Here is a 20,567-nt window from a genome sequence, read left to right as displayed (position 1 = left end):
ACTGTATTCAAATTACGGGTAGTTTCCAAAGGATTAGGAGATAAGAGGGCCTCGGAATTATCATTTAAATTTCTTTCAAACCTAAAATACTGTGTGCTTCTGTTCGACAGCTCCAAAGGCTCATGCTCGTGAGAGCTCACCTCCCAGTAGGAAGTGCTGGAGATCTGAAACACCATCACTGAGTGTCTGTACGTCTCTGCAAGAATGGACGACGCATCAGTATTGGAGCATTTATTTTTCAGGTTAATTTTAATGCGCGAAGTGGGGAAATAATAAAACAATAGTCTTTCAGTCTTTGAAGCTGTTCTGTCTGAACACTTGAACCCCCAGGCCTGCCACCCCCCCCAGCCCCTCTACCTAAAATGGTTCTTGGCACACAGTAGGCACTTACTTCAAGTGGCTGAATGAATAAATGTTGTGAAAGGTAGTCCGATCCGCCCATGAACTCTCCAGCTGAAAGAACCGAGCTGCAGGTTCTTTCCACAACAACATGGTGAACCTATACACGCCGCTCTATGAAGTAAGATTATTAAAGTACCTAGCTCCAATATCTTTGTTTTTTTTTTAACAAGCCACAAGGAGTGTTTTTCCCATTGTCTCTAGTTAATAGTGACATCTTACATTCGTCTGCGGAAACTTCCCAAGTGCAGGCCCTGAGTTATCTCCTGTAGCCTGGGCTGTTTGAGACACTGTCCTCACGTGAATCCACCGCATCACCATTCAGGGATGCTGAGGAAGAGACGCAATCAGAGCATGTGCCCTTCTAGACACATTACACAATTCATACACAGTGCAATCACGAAACGGGATTCAGTCAGTCCCAGGCACTGACGGTGGTGTGGCTCAAACCTAATTCTCTAGAGGACAGCACCATTCTCATTGCTTGGGGGAGATGTATCCACATTGCCTTGCTTTGCAGACCAGCTCTCCCAGAGTCCATGCAAAAACAATCTCAAAACATCAAACACCAGCGAAGAAGGTGGGCGCTCTCTTTTCTTTCTTAAAAGCACTAGAATGACCCTGCCAAAAAGGCCACATATTGACATGATGGGAAGTAACACAGCATGGCTGCACCATAAGGCGCTGAGGAATTGGAAATGTATAAAAGGACTCCATTACATGCATGAAATGATTTACCTCTCCAGTCAACTGCAAAAAGTTAGCATTTCATATACATTAAAATAAAAACTCCCTGAGAAACTACTGAATTACTTGACATGATGGACCTAAGCAATCCCACCACAACGCTATAGAAGTCCCTTTGCAGACATACTTCTATCTGTATTTGTTTTTGTCTTTCCCTGGAAGATCTCTAATCGATGGTTGCCAAACATTTCTTGAGTGTCTCGTTGCAAAATACTTTTCATATATGGACAAATACTTAGGAAAAGTGGCTGCCCTCAAGGAGCTCACATCTTTGTGAGGAGGACAAGACACATAAAAATGCCCACTCTGATATGCAATATCATCTGTAGAAAGTACAGTAAGAACAGAGCAGGACAGAGCCCAGCCAAGGGAATCTGAGAAAGCTTTTGAGAGAGCGGAGAGCGTGTGCATGTGACCCTGAACTGTAGGCTCATCCGCAGCGTTACTGCAGGTGAACGCAGTATCACGTGGGCAACATCTGAGGGTCAGAGTGGGCAGGGATCTCAGAGACGGTTCATCCACACCCTTCTTTCTCAGTTGAGAATACGTGGGTCCAGGGAAGTCAAGTAAGTAGCTCAAGGATACACTGATCTTCTACCTGACCTGATAACAGAACCCACTGTCCTATCGTATCCAAGGCCTCCCTGCCACACAGCCCATCGGTGCTTCACTTCTTTCATCTGCACACAGGTCACCCAGTTCAGCACAGGTGACTCTGCAGAGATGACCACAGTGTTTCACTAAGACTGAGCTCCATGTTTTCAGTGCCTCTAAAATATGGAGACCTTGTCTATGATTCCAGCTGAAATATAGCAGCACTAAAAAGTGAGCTGTGTCCACGACATTGCCTGCATCATTATGCAACAATGACTAACTAGTTACAGGCTGATAATATATTAGGTGACACAACATCTGGACTGAGGTCCCTACCACCACTCCTGCCACAATGAAAATGAAGTAAAAATAGATAAAGAAAAGACCCCTAATCTCACAGTACAGTAGACGTTAGGACAAGAAAAGAACCTATGAGGTCAATCTCATCTTATAGTCGGGGAATATTAATTTGCTGACATGCTTTTCTGCTGGAGAGTTTAAAGGAAATTTGGCATAAACGGTGCTACAAATCTTCAACCTTTCTTAGGAGGCTGAGCAAAAGCAGTAAAAAGGAACCAGTTTTAGTCACCACATTTTATTACACAAAAGGCTGAATCAGAAAATTGGAATATTAATAAAATGTTTTCGACAAGGAATCTGCTGATGAAATAAATAGCTTCGCACTTTCATGAAGATCTGATGGGTTTCGGTCACGTTTAAGGCCAGTGACTCCCTTCTTGTAATTACTAATAGGGATGGCTTAATTACACCTCTAAGTCCCAAGATATTGCTGCAATACACCAGCTGGGGACTGAAGTGCCCACTCTCTTCCAGATTCCTGGATTATCTGGAGTCTGACACGCAAATCCCATCAGCTTTGATTCTGATACTTCTAGAAAGGGGCGAAGGCAATCTCTCTTTTGCTTTATTCATAAGGAAAAGTAATCACAAGAGATGTATCGATTTACTTACCTTTTAACTCTCTGGGCCACAGTCACCTACTTCCTAGCCAGCTTATGAGCACACTGTCACAAACCAGAAGAGCAAGACTAGACAGGATCCAAACTTCCCAATGCTTTCAGAATTGAAAGACACACCTCAGGACCCTCCTCTGGATGAGGAAGTGGTCCCATTACATGATAGAAGCAGGCTTTGTGAATCGAAAGCAATTCACAGGACAGAAAATCTTTCCCCTCCCCCAAAAAAACTGGCCTTCCTAAGAAGAGAACTGGGGAACCAGCAATGCTTCAAAGTCACAGTGTCGTGAGCATCGATGGTGTGGCGTGTACCTGCCTGCCAAGCACGCATTTCCCACCCTGACTTTCCTTTGGCATATAAGCCTCTTACCCCAAATTTAGTCTATGTAGTTTGATGGGGCTGACCTCATCCTCTGGCTCCATAGGTGGGCCTGAGGCCCGGTGATGATCAATAGGCATGAACTGTACTTCCCCCACCCTGACCTCAGTGACTGATTCAGGAATGGAGAGCAAGTCCTTTGAGAGCCAGTCCCAGGCCATTCTGCGGAGCTAGTAGTGGAAAAGGCCTCTCTCGTTCTGCCAGGGTTGCTAAGCTAGTAGGATGTAGTCCCATATTGTTGGGGGCCATCAATGCCACTGCTTTGGGAAAGCCCTCTAATAAAACCAACACAGAGAAAGTAAAGCTGGCATGTGGAAACAAGGTTGATTGAGCTCTCAGCTCCAACTATGGCTGCAGCCAGACCACACCTAGACTTGGATATGTGAACCAAGAAATTCCCTTTAGACTGAAGTCACACTAAGCTAGATTCTTGTCAATGACAATCTGAAGAGTACTCACACAGGCAACATTTTAAGTTCCGATTTCTTATTTAACATAGCAGCAGGCATGTGAGGCACCCTCTATCAACTCCCCGTCAAAATAAAAAGAATGTATACATAGAAAGGGAAAATGCAATATCTTGAGACTGTACCAGAGATTAAAAGACCAGAAGAAAGAGCCAAATGTTCTCTGGATATGTGTGTATGAAAAACAAAATCTCAACCTAAGTCCACTCTACTTTTTGAACCAGAACAGAACAAGCCCATGCCGTCCAATATGGCAGCCACTAGTCACATGAGGCTATTCAAACTACAATTAAATAATGTTAAAAAATTTTTTAAGTCACTTTCTCAATCATACTAGCTACATTTCAACTGCTCAATAGCCATGCATGGCTAGTGGTTACTATATTGACCAGTGCAGGTAGAGAACATTCTCATTATCACCAAAAGTTCCAACGGAGAATGCCGGCAGTAATTCCGCCAATTCCAGATGTGGGGTGTAGTCACTATACTAACCAGAAAATCAAGCTGCTACCAAAGATTGACGAATGAAGATATTCATCAAAGAATTATTTATAATAAAGAAAGAGTGAGGTGAGCAACAACTTAAATATACAAGGGAAAGAGTTAAACGATGATCAGGCATGTAAAGAAACATTAGGTAACTGTTATAAAGGACATTTAAAGAGAGTTTTTTTAAAGAGATAGTAGAACAATAGGTTGTTCTTTTTACAAAAGAAAAATAGTGTATTCACAACATGAATTCTACAAAGTAAAATGTTTATAGCAAAAAGAATAGAAAAATATAATAGCTCATTTTTTTAATGTTTCCTATGTGCCAAGTAATGTACCACATGCTTAATATGCATTATCTGGTTTAATAAAATATCGGATCAGATAGATATCTTTCTTTTTATTTCACAGATGAGAAAAATAAGACTCGGCAAGATTAAATAAATGGAGGAGCCTGGACTGAGACCTTTGTTGGTCTGACCTCAAACTCTAGTCCCTTTATCTCTGCAACTCAAAATATTAACAGTGATCACCTCTGGGTAGAAATATGACATGTGACTTTTTTTCTCTTTCATACTTTTTTGTATTTTTCAAATTCAATAAACAACGGATTACTTCTTAGGAAAAAAAATTCTGAAAGAAAAATTCCTTAAAAGTGACTAGAGCCACGATGTGGTTAAAAAACGACTGCTGCATGCGATGGATTCCTTCTGAAAACGGGTTAATTATGAACACTAGGAGCTTTCATATTCTGCTGAAGATCCTGTTCAAATCTAATTTCTCAAAGTATATTGCTAGACGCTAATGAAAACCCAAAGAGACATACGCCTTCAGGAGATGTATAGCCAATGAATTTTCTGTTGTTTTTATAGTGAACAACTTTTTTATATCCTAACATTTTTACGCCAGCCATGAAAAAGATAAATAAATATTTATGACATTCACTCAATTCCACAGTAACTACTAAGTTGCTCATGTTCTCACTTTGGTTTGAAATGTGCATATTTTCATGGCTGGGAGTCTCGACCCCAAATGAGAAAGCCCCAGAAGGCTGTCTTTTCCAGACCCTAAAACTACTCATTTGACTCCCCAAAGGGATCTGTCTTGTAACAGGATGGAACCAGCTCAACCAAGGCAGCTGTAGGCTGGACAGACACAGACCCCAGTGCCGCCCAGCAAACAGCCACGGACACAGCAGCATTGCTATGGACGCTGGTTTTACTCAGGTTTTACCCGGTATCAGAAGTGTTTGATCAAGAACCACAAACAAGGTGATTGAGGAAACCCACGGGAATAAATGAGGACTGATCGCAACCATTCACCTGTCTTTCAGAAACCTTCCTTTACCAAAAATGGCCCAATAAACCCCTCAGTATATTGACTGAGGTTCCACCTGAGGGAGATTTATACAGTGATACACACTAATTATAAAGAATAGGCCAGAATTCACCATTGGGTGGTTCATGAGCTAAAAACAGCCCACAGGACAGTTATCTTTAGCCTACAAGTGTTTTTTGTTTGTTGTTTGTTTTAACCGATTTAGTGCCAAAGTGTTTAACAGAGGGACTTCCCATTAAAAAAAGACGAAGATTTTTCTTGAAAAAGCTGGAAACCTGGCTACTTTGGTCCAGCGTTCCCTTACTGCAACCGTGGGGTTGGAGCTCAACAGTGGCTTACCCAGTGCTCCCCCACCCTGCCCCCGGACTGGTACGCTCACTAACGTCAGCCGCGTGCACTTTGCAGGCGCCTGAGCTTCTAGTTGGTATAATACGAGACACCTGAAAGGCCATTAGACTGCCCCACACCTCCACACAGGTCCTCATTTCACCCAAATCCATACAGTCCGCCCTCCATATCTGCGGGTTTCCGATGCTCAGGGTTCACATCTTCAGATACACAGGGCCAACTGTATTCGTTGTAGTACTCCATTTTACATGAGACTTGAGTGTCCATGGATTTTGATATCTGCAGGGCTTCCTGGAACCCATTGCCCATGGATACCAAGGGACGACCGTATAATCACGTTTCTCCTTAGACTGCTCTTTGGCCCCAGGCAATAGGAGAATCGGAGGAAATGCAGAGGAGGCTACACAAAGAAAAGGCTATTTCACTACCATCTACCCAAGCACAGTCTCAGGGCTAACAGTTGACAACAAGGTGCTCCATGAACTGGCCCTGCTTACCTTCCCAGCCTCACTTTCCCTGGCTCTTGCCACCCCTTTACTTTGTGATCCATCAGTACCACCTTACTTAGGGCTCCCCATACATGCAAGTGTTCATCCCTACCTTAGCGCTGGTCCCTTGACTGAGAACGTACCTCCTTCATGCCTTCATTGATGGTGTCTTCCTCAGCAGACTGCACACACCATTCAGGCAATTAGTTTCTGTCACGCTCACCTTGGAAGCCCAGCATGGTACTCAGAACATACTTATTGCATGAAAGACATACCAGCAAATTCCAAGTCACCTCAAAATGTTTAGCTTAGATGCTGACCCTTCCGTACCCTGGCAAAGTTCATCCTTCTGTCTTATTTTTTACCTCAGCTAAGACTTTTTGTTGGTCATACTTAGCCACCACATTGCTATCTGTTTATTTGTGCTTTCTGGACTAATCCTGGATTTTGAGGAGAAAGCCTGTGTCTTTTTTACGGCTATATCCACGGAGCCCACCACTATGCCAGTACCCTGCAGGGGCTCAAGAAATACTGGGTAAATGGATAAAGTAATAGAGCACAAGGTCCTTTCCCAGAAATCCTTACTCCTTGTCACGGACACAGAGGTGCCACTATCCTCCTCGTCACCATCACCATAATCCTCATCAAAACTGTCATCATTGCCACCAGCACCACCACCTCCGTCAGACAGAGAGCAGAAACCCAGTGCACGCAGCTTTATGCAAAGGGGCCAGGGTCCAATGCAAGCCTTTGTGTCTCACGTCGCTGAAGTGCAGCCAAGAGGATGGAGAGGACCAGCATCGCGAGGACCCGACTGTTCCACATGTTGTCACCCACTTTTTCACACCCTCCCAACTCAAACAGAAAAGGAAACAACTGCCTGTTTAGGTCTTGTTCAAGACAAAGTCACCATCATATCAGCAACCTGCAAGGCAACCGGAAGACAGCTAGCCGGATAATGCATGCATAATTCAGTTCCAGTAGTGGCAGCCTGACGTCTTTACCCACGGAACATATCTCATATCTTCTTCCTCTGGAGTTTTCTATAAGTTATGGATTAATAAACTTTCCCTAAGAATGCAGCTTTATTAATCTTGCAAAATACTCAGAAAAAGAAAATATTTTATTATGCCCATCTAAAGTGAACTACGATAAACAAAGTCCCATGTGTGCTGACAAGAAATAAAGTCATTTTCTGCAGCAAATTGTGTTTGCAGTGGTGGCTGTTTCTCCGCCAGTCAGATCTGGAGTAAACAAAATATCAAACTATATCCTGACCTGTGAAGACAATAGGGGCCACCAAGATCACAGCCTCCCATGACCCAATTTCTGAGGGGAGAAAGAGAAAATTAGCACAGGGAGGCATTCGTTCAAGCTTCTCCTCTTAAAGCTGGAAGAACAAAAACAAACATGGAGGCATAGGGCACAGAGAGCGGGGTCCATCATCGTTTGGTGACCGTCTTCTCTTCATCATATCGAGGCACGTCCTCTTCAAAGAGAACAGCTGCGGGATTTGTGCAATCTCCCTCAGTTGTCTGAAGGTGGAGAGGAACCAGCGTGTGGCATGTCAGCGTGCACTAGGCACAGTTCTAATTGTGGTGAAGGTGCTACTTCTTCTGATTAACAAAACAGCCCTATAAGAACTCATTTTTCACCGGAGGCTCCAAGAGTTAAGTGTCTCGCCCACAGCCACCAGCGCAAGTCATTGGCCAAGACTTGGTTTGACCATCTATGAAACAGGGAGAGTAATGCCCATCCTGTATATCTGACAGGAGTGTTCTGAAGATCAAAGGAGAAGATATCTCCTTACTTTGCGTATGTGTGTGTGTGTGCACATGAAATGCTACACAAATGAAAGATCACTGTAGCTAGAGTGTAGATTTACCTGTATATTCACCTGCTGGCTTCCTTTCTTCCCTCTAAATGTCAAGTATTTTAATGTTTAAACATACCCAAAGAATCAGGGTCGCCAGGAGTCGGAGCTGACTTGACAGCAAGTGATGACAACAACCAAAGAATCAGTCCCAAAACCTCATTCACTGCAAAGGGGAAATAAACAGTTCCAGCTCCACTGTGAAACCCTTGGTGACCTGCAACATATGTGCCGAGTCCCCAGCCTAAGTAAAGTCTCCTCATCTATGGAACGAGAGGGCTGCTCTGCCAGGCTCCAGGGGCCCATCTAGCGCGGGCATTCCGTGATTCCAGACGGGCTGCGATGTCACCACAGGCGCTGCTCTAGAGCTGCATGTTTACAGGGCCACGTTTTTCCACTCGTCCTCTCTCTGTCATGTTGAAATGCAGGCTCCCGATCCCTTATCCAACGTCCCTGGGTCTTATGTGTTCAGATCACAGATTTTATTTGCATTTTAGAAAGGCAGCATATACTACGCCATGCACTTTCCTTTTATTTGTATTCCTAGCCGGGCTGGGGTGGCACCCTGTAATCAATTCTCTAATGCTTCTTGAGCCAAATGTATGATTATTCACACTCAGAGGGATCAACAACGATTATAAGGAGTCTCGTGTCAGTTCAGGTCAGGTCAGGTGTTGCCATTAAATGAGTTTTATAAGGGGGAAAAAACTGAGTTTTCAGAGCCTTTTAGATTTCGGAATTGCAGAAAAGGGAAGGTATGGCCCCCCTGCTGCTGTCCTACACACCAGGGCACCCAAGAGCAACACAGCTCACCCTGGCAAGAGAGAGACTTAACTGCCAGCAGAGTCACTCAACATTCTGCAAGGGCAGTAGGACGGGACACGGTGAGAGGAAGGGAAGAGGAGGAAGTGTGTCACTTCACTGTCTGCTTTAGCTCCGCCACATTAACGAACACTTCTGAGGAGACTTATCTTCCTGGCATGTGGACTAGCCCTTTGCCTGTTTCTCTCAGGTCCACTCCTGGCCCTTTCCCCTGCTGCGCTGGCTCAGGCAGGAAGCTCATCCCAAACACACTTCCCAGGCTCCTGGCCAACTGACTTCCAGTCGGGTTCACTCAATGGGAAAGACTCGCAGGAGACAGGAAGGAAGGAGGAGAAACCAGGGCCTCTCGCTCCCTTTCTCCCTCTCTTTCTGCTTCAAGGGGGCATCTCTAGCAGTGGTAGGGTCTCCTGCACGGTTCCAGCCCCTCCCTCTGTGGCGCCTGCTCTCGCCGCGCAGCCCTGCTGTACTTTCAGCAGCCCCAACGCCTGGGCTCCCATAACACCATACCCTCCCTTAGTGCCTGCAGATCCAGAGGAAGGTGGGCTTCCTGAAGCTGCTGGTCTCTGTCCTTAGCTTCTTTGTCACATCTTCAGCTCTTCCAACACCTTTGTAGCTAGTTTCCTGTATTAAATTCTTCCCATTAAGCTACCTGGAATGTGTCTCCTGACTAGACTCTCGCTGACACAGTGTATATCATTAAAATTACTAAATTCTGCTTGGCAGTCACAGTGGTATGGCTGATGCTGTTCAGGATTTGTTCAAGGACAGCACAGAGAGGCACTCTTTACCCCGACACGTACTGGTTGGCAGAGTTTTGATCTTTAGGCTGTAATTTTAAACCAGCTGCAGACAATGCACGAAGTGAACGATCACCCATGTAAAACACTTATGTTACTGCCGGATTTCACAGGGAACGACAAAGCCCACCTCCCGACGGCTCCTCAAGTGCCCACCCGGCCCCCCACATACACACACACTGAAATGACACCTGTGAGAACGAGGGAGTACAGCACATTCTAGCGACTGTGCAAAATCACGCCGCAGACCTGTGGGTGGAGAAGCCTTTGTGGTTGTTGATTTCATGCAACGCCTTTGATTTGATAAAAGTGGAAGGAAGGAAAGCAACGGAAGAGAGGGAGGGAGGGAGGACAGGAAAGGCACAGGTTTGCAATAAAAGGAGCTAAAAACATGTCCCAAAAGGAAATGTTTAAAATTACAGCAGAAGGCCCTCATTTTGTCTTCACAGACTCAAAACAGTTCACTAAAGTGCCACTTTCTCCTCCACTGCAAAGAAACTATAGCAGACTAAACATTAAAGGTAGCAAGTACTTAAGGTGAACTTCCTCAAAGAGACAAGCACATGGCACACGAAGGACAAGGTGACAGCGCCCTTGAGGAACTCTCAATCTCTAGAGGACTCCAGAGTAACAGACGTGGAGCAGAACAATTGAAGACATAATGAAGAGTGGTGTTTAACCGAGTCTGGGGCTCAAGAAGCCTGAGAAAAATACATGTGGCCAAGAAGGGCGGGCAGAAGGAATACGGAACTTAGACTGGGCCTCTGTTGTCAGGTCTCTGTTTTTTTTTTTTAAGGAGGGTAATGTTAGTCCAGTACCCAATTCCCTTCCTCCCAGACAAGCTGACTTACTGCCACTCAAACAAATCAAGACTTCCCTCTCCACCGATACATCTGGAGCAGCCAAGGATACACAGAATGTTGTCTGACCTCACGCCTGTGAACCCACATATACAGCAAAGAGAAAACAGTGTTATTAAGCTGGCCAAGGGGTCAGCTTTTCCGTCTCTTAATCTTGCTTTCTATGAGACATTCTCTTTTATGTCAGCCTAAACTAGTACAGTATATATTACGTTCACTCCAGAAAATACAATAAAACGTGCTGACGATAGGATGTGAGAGAAGAGAGCAAGGGGTACAACAGTTGGCAAGCAGAGAAGACAAATTTGAAACTTTATCGATAAACATTGATGTCGTAGGGTAACTTCTGGAGAGAAACGACTGACAGCTCTAGGTCCTAAAACATAAATATTATTTGGGTGGGCGTAAATGAATGGGAGTGGGCTTCTGAAAGAATTAACAACATAAGGAATTCCAGGGAGAGAGAGATAGAGAAAGAGGGATAACAACTGGCACGTAATAATCACCACAAGGGCCATGTCAGACATCTCCCTCCTTATCCTTTTTTGCAGATATACGTTACAATTTCCATGCATAATGGTGCTTCCTCAAGTGAAAAACACGTCTAGCATTTCACTTTATTGTCATCATAATATATTTAGGCTCTTAAGTCAACATGGTGAAATGGAAAGAGCGTTGATATGGGCGCAAGGAGACCTGGGTCTCTATTCCAGCTCAGCTGGATGACTTGGACACATCTTTTCATTCCATAGACCTGTGGCTCCTCATGTGAAAGCAGGAATAATATTGACCAACCTGAGATATACCTGAAAACTCAAACTAGACAGCTGCTACTGGCCAAAATTTGCCCCTCAGGCAGCCAGATGACTATGGCCTGCTGAAATGCCAGGCCAGTGTGTCAGGAGCCAGACTTAAGCCCCAGGCCTCCAGATCATATTATTTGTGCTAGACAGCATGTCTAACCAGGGGAAGACTATGCCATCCTGCGCACATCCCCTTACTCTGCAGGGGAAAGTCAGAGATGTCTTTCAAAGACCTCTGCCACCTGAACAAGGTGACTGGCTGCTCCTTGGGTTGATCACCCCTTCACTGGCCCCATTCCTCACTTCTGCATTCCCACTGGCCCACTGGGACAAAGGACATCTCTTGGACTGGCAGTCTACAAAGGAGGGCAGTGATCCCATCAAGAGCGGTGCTAACTGACCCACAGTCTTTCCTTGAGGTTGTCTGGGGATCAAAGGGAGCATGTACACAACCTAGTGCTGAGGAAGCACTCAACAAGCACCAGTGCTTTTCCTCCCCCACTAACTCCGCACCATCCAGAATAATAAATACAGATGGCATATGATGAAAACTAATATATAATTAGAAAATATAATTTTTTAAAGATAGCATTTACAATAGCAACTACAAAAATATAAAGCACTTGGAAATAAATCTAACGAGCGAGTGCATACCTTCAAGAAGAACATTATAATCTGTACTGAAAGACGTTAAATAAGAACTAGATAAATGAAGAGAGGCGCTACGGTTATGGGTAGGAAGACTCCATCATAATGCCACTCTCCCCGAATTAATCTATAAATTCAATGTAACTCCAATCAACTCTCAAGAGTATTTCTGTATAACTTTAAAAGGTGATGATAAAATCTATATGGAAGACAAAAGGCTAAGAAAAGCCAAGACACTTTTGAAGAAAGACATTGTGGAGGATTTGTCTTGTCGAATACCAAGCCTTATTATAAAAGCTATAATAAAAAAGAAGTGTAGTTTGGGCAAAAGAGCGGACAAAATACATGCCTAGAAACTAACCCTAAGTGCCAAGATGACTTTTTTCCCCATTTGGAAGAAAATCAGAATAAATTCCTACCTCACACCACACACCCCCCCCACACATACACACCCACAGGATTATAGAACCTAAATGTGAAAGGCGAAACAATAAAGCTTTTAGAAGATAATAAAGGAGAATATCTTTATGACATCAGGGTAAAAGAAAGGCTTTCTTAAACAAGATATAAAAAGTACTAACCATAAAAGAAAAGATTGATAAATTCAACTACATTAAAATTAAGAAGTTAGATAGCAGAAGGTTGGCAAGAATCCAACTTCTATGTGGTCTACAAATCTCTTCAGCTTCCCAGAGGAATAAATTACAGCAACCTTTTTGCATTCATTGGAACTATGTTCTAACAATACATGCCATAGCTCAGATTCAAGCCTCTGGTGGCCCATCTCTGATTTCATCCACAATTGGACCACCAGCACTTCTGACTTAACTTGAGTATGTTTGAACGGTTGTGTTTTATATTTAGAACTTTTGTGAGCATGCACGTAACACAGCTCAGAATAACATGTCCTACAATTCAAGACAAGCACTGGCACATGCCGTCATCGTGGTGCCTGGGCATCAGTGGGCAATCACGAGGGGATGGCATTGCCCGGATCTCTTCCTTATGCCCTGTGCAGTCTTTGCATTATTTACGATCATTCACATCCTAAGTTGACTCTTGTTCTGCTGCCTGCTGGGATTTTACTACTCCTCCCAAACTACCAGGAAAAATCTGTACCAGAAAAGTCAAAGATAGAAAACCCTAAGGGTGGAATCTCAGGCATGATCAATTTTGAACTCCCTGGGAAAAGCTAATCTACTACCTTCCATGCAACCACGATTTGGTACAAAAAGCCTCCCCCAGTGAGGCTGTAAATCTTCCGCTTTCTTTCTCCTCTCATTCTTTCTACCATGCATCCCCCAGCACCGTTCTAACATTCACTCTACATGTTGACATGTATACAGTAATAGATGAATATAGGCTAGGATAATAAAAAAATGTCACCCAAATGTGACATATGTTTTAGATGATGTGAGCTTCTTCAAGAGAATGTCCCTCACATATATCAAGAGAGATGCTTGTGTTGCCATGACAGTGCCTAATTGTAACACCCTGTTACTAAGTTATTTCTTGGGGACGCTTCGATAGGACCCTCATAACCCTTCAAAGTATCTAGTGTCTAGGTACTGAGTAATCAATTAGCATTGCAATTTGCAAGTTTCCTTCTTGACTGAAAGCGTTTGTATTTATCATTTTTCCTGTAATGAAAATGGATAGCTCCACTGAATCAGCTATTTTAATAAGACAGATTTGGGTAAGTTTTTATTGTTAATGATTCCAAAAGATGTCAAGAAAACATAAAGATGACTTTCAATGGATAATTGTTACTATTCCTTTCCAAATCCAGATTACCAAATAAAGAACTACAACAAAAAATGTTTTCAAGATCGCTGACCACACAGAATTTCAATACTGTCTCCGAAAGACAATTGACCTCAATCTTTTTATCCACATGAACTTAACGAACCACATGAGAGTGCACACATTTAATTCAATTCAATTCAGCGGAAATTTACTGAACACCTACTGCATTCCAGGCACTGTTGTTAAAAGGAGAGGCCACATTTCTTCCCCCTAAAGAGCTTATAAACGTCCTTTATTCCAGGATAATTCTTGGACAAAATACTATTTGTTTCTTACTATTTCTGGATGAGAATTCAATGGAATTCTTCTTAAGCTGCTCTTCTGAAAAGCATATTCAAAAGAATTGTATGAAATGATAAACTCCAAATTTAGGATAGTGGTTACCTCTGGCAAGAGGGAAGGAGATATGATCAGGGAGAGGTTACTAAGAGGTTTCAACCGTATTTGTAGGTCTTTATTTCTTAAGCTGAGTGGTAGGTACAGAGATTTGTACTGTATTGTTATTTACACTTTTTGCATGTCTTAATATTCTATGCTACATTTCAAATCACACAAATTACTTTCATGATAAAATTAACTCCTCTTCTTAAAAGTCGTTAAGTGGTTACCAACAAACGTTTTCCCTAATCTGTCTCATAGGACACTGAGAGGGGTTCCTTGAAATTCAAGCTTCTGTGGCAAATAAGTTTGAAAAATTCTTAATGAGGTAAACGAGTTTCTGTGCTACAGGGAATACTGCATCTGACTAACAGTAGGATCTATAATTCAGGACTTTGCAAACATGTGGGGGCATGGAACTTTCCTCCATCTGAATGCTCTTTTGAAATGCTCAGAACCATCTTGGAGGATACTAGTGTTCCCTGGAACATAGTTTGGAAAATGTTCTATAAAATAACCCATTTGGGCCACATATTCTACTTTACAGCCACTCCCAGCTCCGCCCACCCCAAACCAAGAACGAACCTTCCTGCCGCGCGCCTCCGCCCACACAGTCCTTCCCACCTGGAACGCGTTCAACCCCTGAGACACTCCTGGTGAACCCGCAGCTGCCAGCGGAAACGCAGCCTCCCTGTGAGGCCCTCCCCAGCCTCCCTTTCCCCAGGTGTACCGGACTGTCCTCAGACGCTCCCAGCGCTGTACAGACATGTTCTGTACCACATCTCACACTGCGGCAGTCATTTATGCAGGAGGCCAGGTGCCTAGATGGCAGAGACAGCACCCTTCCATCTTGGTACTTACTGTTCACAGCACCTAGCACAGAGCATAAAGCCAGGCGCAGTAAACATGTGCTGAAGGGACACAGAAGAGATGTCTGGGTGCGTGACCTGAGCTGGCTTTCTCCATTTCCCAGATACTCTCCATGCATACTCATAATTTTTCAGGCTTTATTGTCAATCATAACACCAACAAGATAGAAACAGGCATAAAGACTGAGAGAGAAATAAGGAGAGACAGGGGAAGAGAAAGAGCAGAGAAAGAGACGGCTTAAATGATGGCGAGTGAACCGACAGATTATGAGCCCAGTCGAAAAACAGAGAGACTGACCAAGAGTCAGAAATTGGTTTGAAGCTCAAAGCTGACATACACGGTTGGCCATTTTACAAGACTCACTGCAGGCAGTCAACACAGCTGACTGGGGTTCCCTCTGAACTAATCGCATCTGCCTGAGAGGGCCCTCTTCTCATCTTTTTTTTTTTTTTTTCTTAAATGGAAAGGTCATTTATTTTTTATTTATTTTTCTTTTTTTTTTTTTGAGGAAGATTAGCCCTGAGCTAACATCTGCTGCCAATCCTCCTCCTTTTGCTGAGGAAGACTGGCCCTGAGCTAACATCATGCCCATCTTCTTCTACTTTATACGTGGGATGCCTACCACAGCATGGCTTGCCAAGTGATGCCATGTCCACACCCGGGATCTGAACCAGCGAACCCCAGGCCGCTGAAGCAGAACATTCGAACTTAACCGCTGCGCCACCAGGCCGGCCCCACCATCTTTATCCCCTAAGCTAAACAACCCATTTTCACCACCACAAAACTTTTATCCTTTTAGCTGTGAGTTCTATTCAGCAGAATTTTATTTCTGTTTTCCTTTCTCTTTATGAGAATTCCCCACTGGCACTGTAGATTGGTTATATGTTGGGTTCAAATAAAATAAAATAATAATAATAAAAGCAAGCTGGTAATTTCTTTCCAATAGAATATGCTGCATATTTCATGAAATAGAAGCCAGAGGAGTTTTGTGATTCCTGAACCAAAACCTTTCCTTATCTGAGGACTAAATGGAAGAAAAGTGCAGAGAGCATCTCAAAGACAAGGAAAGCTGATGGTCTGCTCCCCAACCTAAGGGAAGCGTTCAAGTGATGGACTGACTTGATGTGGTTTTTGTTTGTTTGTCTGTGTTTGTTTTTTAACGCAGGTTCGTATCCTGAAACACAGGTCACAGATTGAGTTCAGGCCACACAGCTGGCAGGGCTGGCAGAGCTGAGGTCTGAAGTGGGCAGCCTAGCACCCAAGTTCAGACATCTAACCACTTGTTACACCACGTCTGCTTTTAAGCAGCTCTGCTTCCCACGGCTGGTAAGAGACACTAGCGGGATGGCAGTCTCTGCATAGCTAACTAAGAGTAGACAGATGTGAAGCAAGACTGACTAATACTTGTCACAAAGTCACACGTGTTCAAATGTCTACCATCAGCCCAGTTCCCCGTTGGCAAGAGGGCAACACCCATTTTGTGCTGTTAGCGTCTGCAATTGGAAGCAATCTCCAGCAATTCTACTCCATCATTCCCTGTGAAATTTCACAGCCACTCTGGGAGACAGCTGGGATCCCTTCCCCACTCAGAGGTGGCAGAACGCCCTGGTTAGGACCCACCCTAGAACCACAGTGCTTGGATTTAAATCCTAGTTCTATACCTTATTTGCTGTGTGGCCTTGGGCCAGTTACCAGCTCTCTCTGTGCCCTGGTTTCCTCATCAATCAAATGGGAATGAGAATACAAGTATCCACTTCCCAGGGTTATTTAAAGATTAAATAAATTAATGCACGCAAAGTGCTTAAAGGGGTACCTGACTCTTAGCAAGTACTCCATAAAGGTTAATTATTCCTATTTTTATTAATAAGAGAGGTGATATGCCAAACACCATCAAGTCAGAAAGTACTTGGATTTGATCCCCGCCTTCCAAATCCCAATGCCATCCTCTCTCCTCAGCAGAATTCCATGACCTCTTACTAAAAGTCACCATTCTCCTGAAATCCGGTTATGCGCCAAAGCACCCAACGAGACATTTTTCTCCATAAAACTGCTCCAAGACTCACAAGGTAGATAATATTGCAAATGATGAAACTGAGAGGTCAAGTGATTTATTCTCAATCACTTAACTCAACCAGCGACCATTCTTTGTCACAGTAAGCCTTAAATAACATTTACAGTTCCTGACAACAGCTTTCAATTTATGCAATTTTTTAAAGTGCCATCTAAAAGACATAAACTGTGATTTTCTTGCTTTGTTAGCTTTATTAGTTTGAGAGAAGGATTAAATCTCAGCAAAAACAGAATGTTTGACTTGAGTGAATTATCAGAATGAAACGCTGCCTCAATCAGATTCTTCATCTGCCTGCAGGGCACCTCCAGGCATCCGAAATCCACCACACACCATTTTTAAGATGGGTCCTACCAGGTACCACGCCAAACAGCCACCACCGAATACAAATTACTCTGGAGGGCAAAGGGGAGTGAAGAGCCTGCTCCTCTCTGGCTTTGGGAGAAGTGGAACAATAAGTGATACGCTCTCTTCCTGCAGCCTCACACAATGCTACGTCTTGCAAATGAAACATACTGCGAAACAGCTTGTGAGATGAGCTTCATAGACAATCAGTAATTTTTATTCAGATTTTATTGTTGAATACAATGAACATGATTAAATGTTTCAGATATGCCTATTCAGACCTTAAGCAAACCACCAAAAAAAAAACAACTACTAAAAATCATCTTCTAAATCTGCTTTAGGAAGAGATTTAATTGCCAACTTAACGTGTAGACTGAATTCCCACTTAATCGCGGCACTGTTCCCAAAAAGATAGTAACACCACGTTCGCACTTCCCACCTCGGCCTCTTCTCTCATCCCTGCTCATCTTCTCAGCGTTGCCAAATAGTTACAACGTCAGTCTTTCAAATCACTGCATTTTGAACTTCCTAAACCTTTAAGAGGGCCTCTGTGTATGGAAAAGAACAATAGCGCTTCAAAGCCATGTCTGCGAGTTCTTCAATACTCCATTTGAATGCTGGGGTTTCAATCAAGGGCATCAGCAGACAATTTCTGATTGCTTAGAAGTTGACTTCTACACAGCTTTGATTAGGTCGCCCTTCTCAATAGGAAATCAAGAAAATCTTTGATCCCTTTCAGATTCCAGAATTGTCACCAAGCCTTGTCAGAAGAGGAAAGGAAAGAAATAGGGATGGGGATGGGGATGGGGGTGGGGGGCTGTGGAGCGTTCCTACTCCAGTCAAGCTCTCCTCCCCCCGCACATCTATCTTCACGCCTGTGCAATTCAGGGTTCCATCCAGAACCACTCATCGTTGAGATAATAAAAACAATGGGTGCTAATTCAGGGGGTGGGGATGGTTTATAATTTTATGGATTTCCCGAAGACCTATAATTGGCACATAAATGTACAAACGTGAACCGGATGATTAGGGGGTTCTGAACGTAAGCCACCTTTAATTTATATGATTACTTGAAAACATGTTAAGTGTTACGAAGTGTCAGCGGAACCCCCACAAGGCCTTTATTCAAAACCATCAACATTGTGAAAGTGCGTCGAATGGGCCCGCAGGAGGGGAACAGGAGGAGGGAGAAGCGACAACGGATCTTCGCTGCGTCCCCAGACTCGCGAGGAGCTGCGTTGTAGCATCCAGCTCGGAGGACTCGCTCGCTCGCCCAGCTCCCGGGCAGCAAAAGGCGCGCTGGCTTCCGCACGCCCTCCTCCTCCTAAAGGAGCTAAGCCCAGGCGTGCGCCGGCTCCAAACGCACACGCAGGCACCGACCCACGCGGGCGCGCGCCCCACCCTCTCCGGCACACGCCAGAGCCCACAGACGCCCGCGCCGCGGCGCTCTCCGCTCCGCCCGCCGCCGAGCCGCCGGCGAGAGCCAGACCGCGGTGGCCCGGCGCCCCGGCCTCCCCACCCCCACCCCATTCCTTCAGACTCTCCCAGCCCGGGCGGAAGTGCCCAGGCAGACCCCCAACAATGAGGACTTGTGTGATGCAGTTGGGGGTGGAGGGGAGTTTACAAGGAGTGAAACATGCACAGGCTAGCGGGTTCAGGAGGGAACAACGCAGGAGCCAGGTGGCATCAGGCTTGCCAGGCAGCTTTCCTTCGTGCCCACCTACCCCCCGTCCGGTCCATCAGCACCACCACCAAAACAAAAAATAGCGTTTTAAAAACTGCAGAGAAAAGGCGCGCCCTCCCACCAGGGGTCACAATAACACTCTGTGGGACGGAACTAGCGGGGAAGGAGCGGCCCGGCTGCAGCAACCACAGTCGTTTTGAAATTTACTTTGTACGCTCATCCAATGGCCCCTTTCGACGCCACGACACAATCTTCCCCGTCTCTGACTCCCGGATTCCAGCTCCTCTCGGCGGTTGAGTCCTTCTTTTAGGGCTTCTTGATGAGCCGAATCACGGGGATTTTAAAGTTTCCCCCGTAGGAAAAACACCCTGAGCGTCGAGTCTGGAGCAGCGAGAAGCAGAGGAACGGGCTGGGGAGGGGAGCGTTCAGAGTGGCGGGGAGTCTGCGGAGCGGAGTGGAGGTGCGGGAAGCAGCAGAGAACCGAGTCGATGGAGGACCCGGGGAAGGGCTGGGGTCTGAGAGGCAGGGTCCAGCTCTGATGGGGTCTGAGAAAGGGTAGGGGTTCCTGGGATGGACCCGGTTTTTCGACAGGTCAGGGCAGAACCGCAGCGCTGCCGAGGAGTAGGGAAGTGAAAACCGGGTTCCGCTGAGTAGGGAACAGGGTCCGGCCCGGGAACGCAGCCAGCGAGGCAGGGAGAAAGGGCTCAGGAGCATCGGGTAGGTTTTGGAGCGGAGAAGGAAGGTTCGTGGAAGGATAGAGCCGGGACCGCAGGAGGGAGGAGGGTGCAGGGGGTCCCGAAGAGAGACGAGTGTTCGGGTTGAGCAGGTCTGGAGAGAGGACCGTGCGTGGCCAGAAGTAGGGAGATAGGGGTGGTGGCAGAGACCCAGAAGGAAGGAGCAGAGGTCGTCCCTCTCCCCCAGTAAGTGGAGGGAGCGAGCAAAACTGCATTCGCCATCCCCGGGGTACCCCTAGCCCAACTCCCGAGAGGGGCGCCCCAGGAGCCGTCCTCCGCGCCCCGGGGCCCCAGCGGAAGCAGCCGGGCGTCCAGGCGCCGGGTCCCCGCCGGGCACCTGCCCGCGCTGAACTCCAGGGCTGCCGCGTGGCCCGCCGCGCCTCACCTCGGCTCGCCGAGAGCATCCTCCTCCGCTGCCGCAGCCGCCCAGGAAGCGGCTCCCCATGCCCGGCGGGCGGCGGCACTCAGGCGCGCTCTCCAGCCCGGGGAAGCCCCGGCGAGCGCCGAGCCGGGTCCATCGTCCCCGGGAGCCACCGGCCCCGCGTCAGAGCAAGGGGAGGAGACCGCCCCACGCGCAGACCCGCCTCCTCCCGCGCCCCCGCCCCGCCGGCCCCCGCGCCCGCCCGGCGCCCCGCGGCGCCGCTCACCTGCCG

The 20,567-nt window shown here is 45.8% G+C and overlaps 1 protein-coding gene across 1 annotated transcript in view; it reads right to left on the bottom strand.

Moving 5' to 3' along the window:
- Nucleotides 1-20,420, bottom strand: part of DAB1 (DAB adaptor protein 1) — a 395,398-nt gene extending 374,978 nt beyond the window's left edge. Inside the window, exon 1 of the mRNA XM_046660109.1 lies at nucleotides 20,300-20,420. The gene's annotated coding sequence lies outside the window, so the exon portion shown is untranslated. The remainder of the gene's footprint in view (nucleotides 1-20,299) is intronic.
- Between the last annotated feature and the right edge of the window lie 147 nt (nucleotides 20,421-20,567).

Source organism: Equus quagga, chromosome 5 (genome assembly GCF_021613505.1).
Source record: "Equus quagga isolate Etosha38 chromosome 5, UCLA_HA_Equagga_1.0, whole genome shotgun sequence".
NCBI classification, from domain to species: domain Eukaryota; kingdom Metazoa; phylum Chordata; class Mammalia; order Perissodactyla; family Equidae; genus Equus; species Equus quagga.
This window is presented reverse-complemented; position numbering and strand designations above follow the sequence as displayed.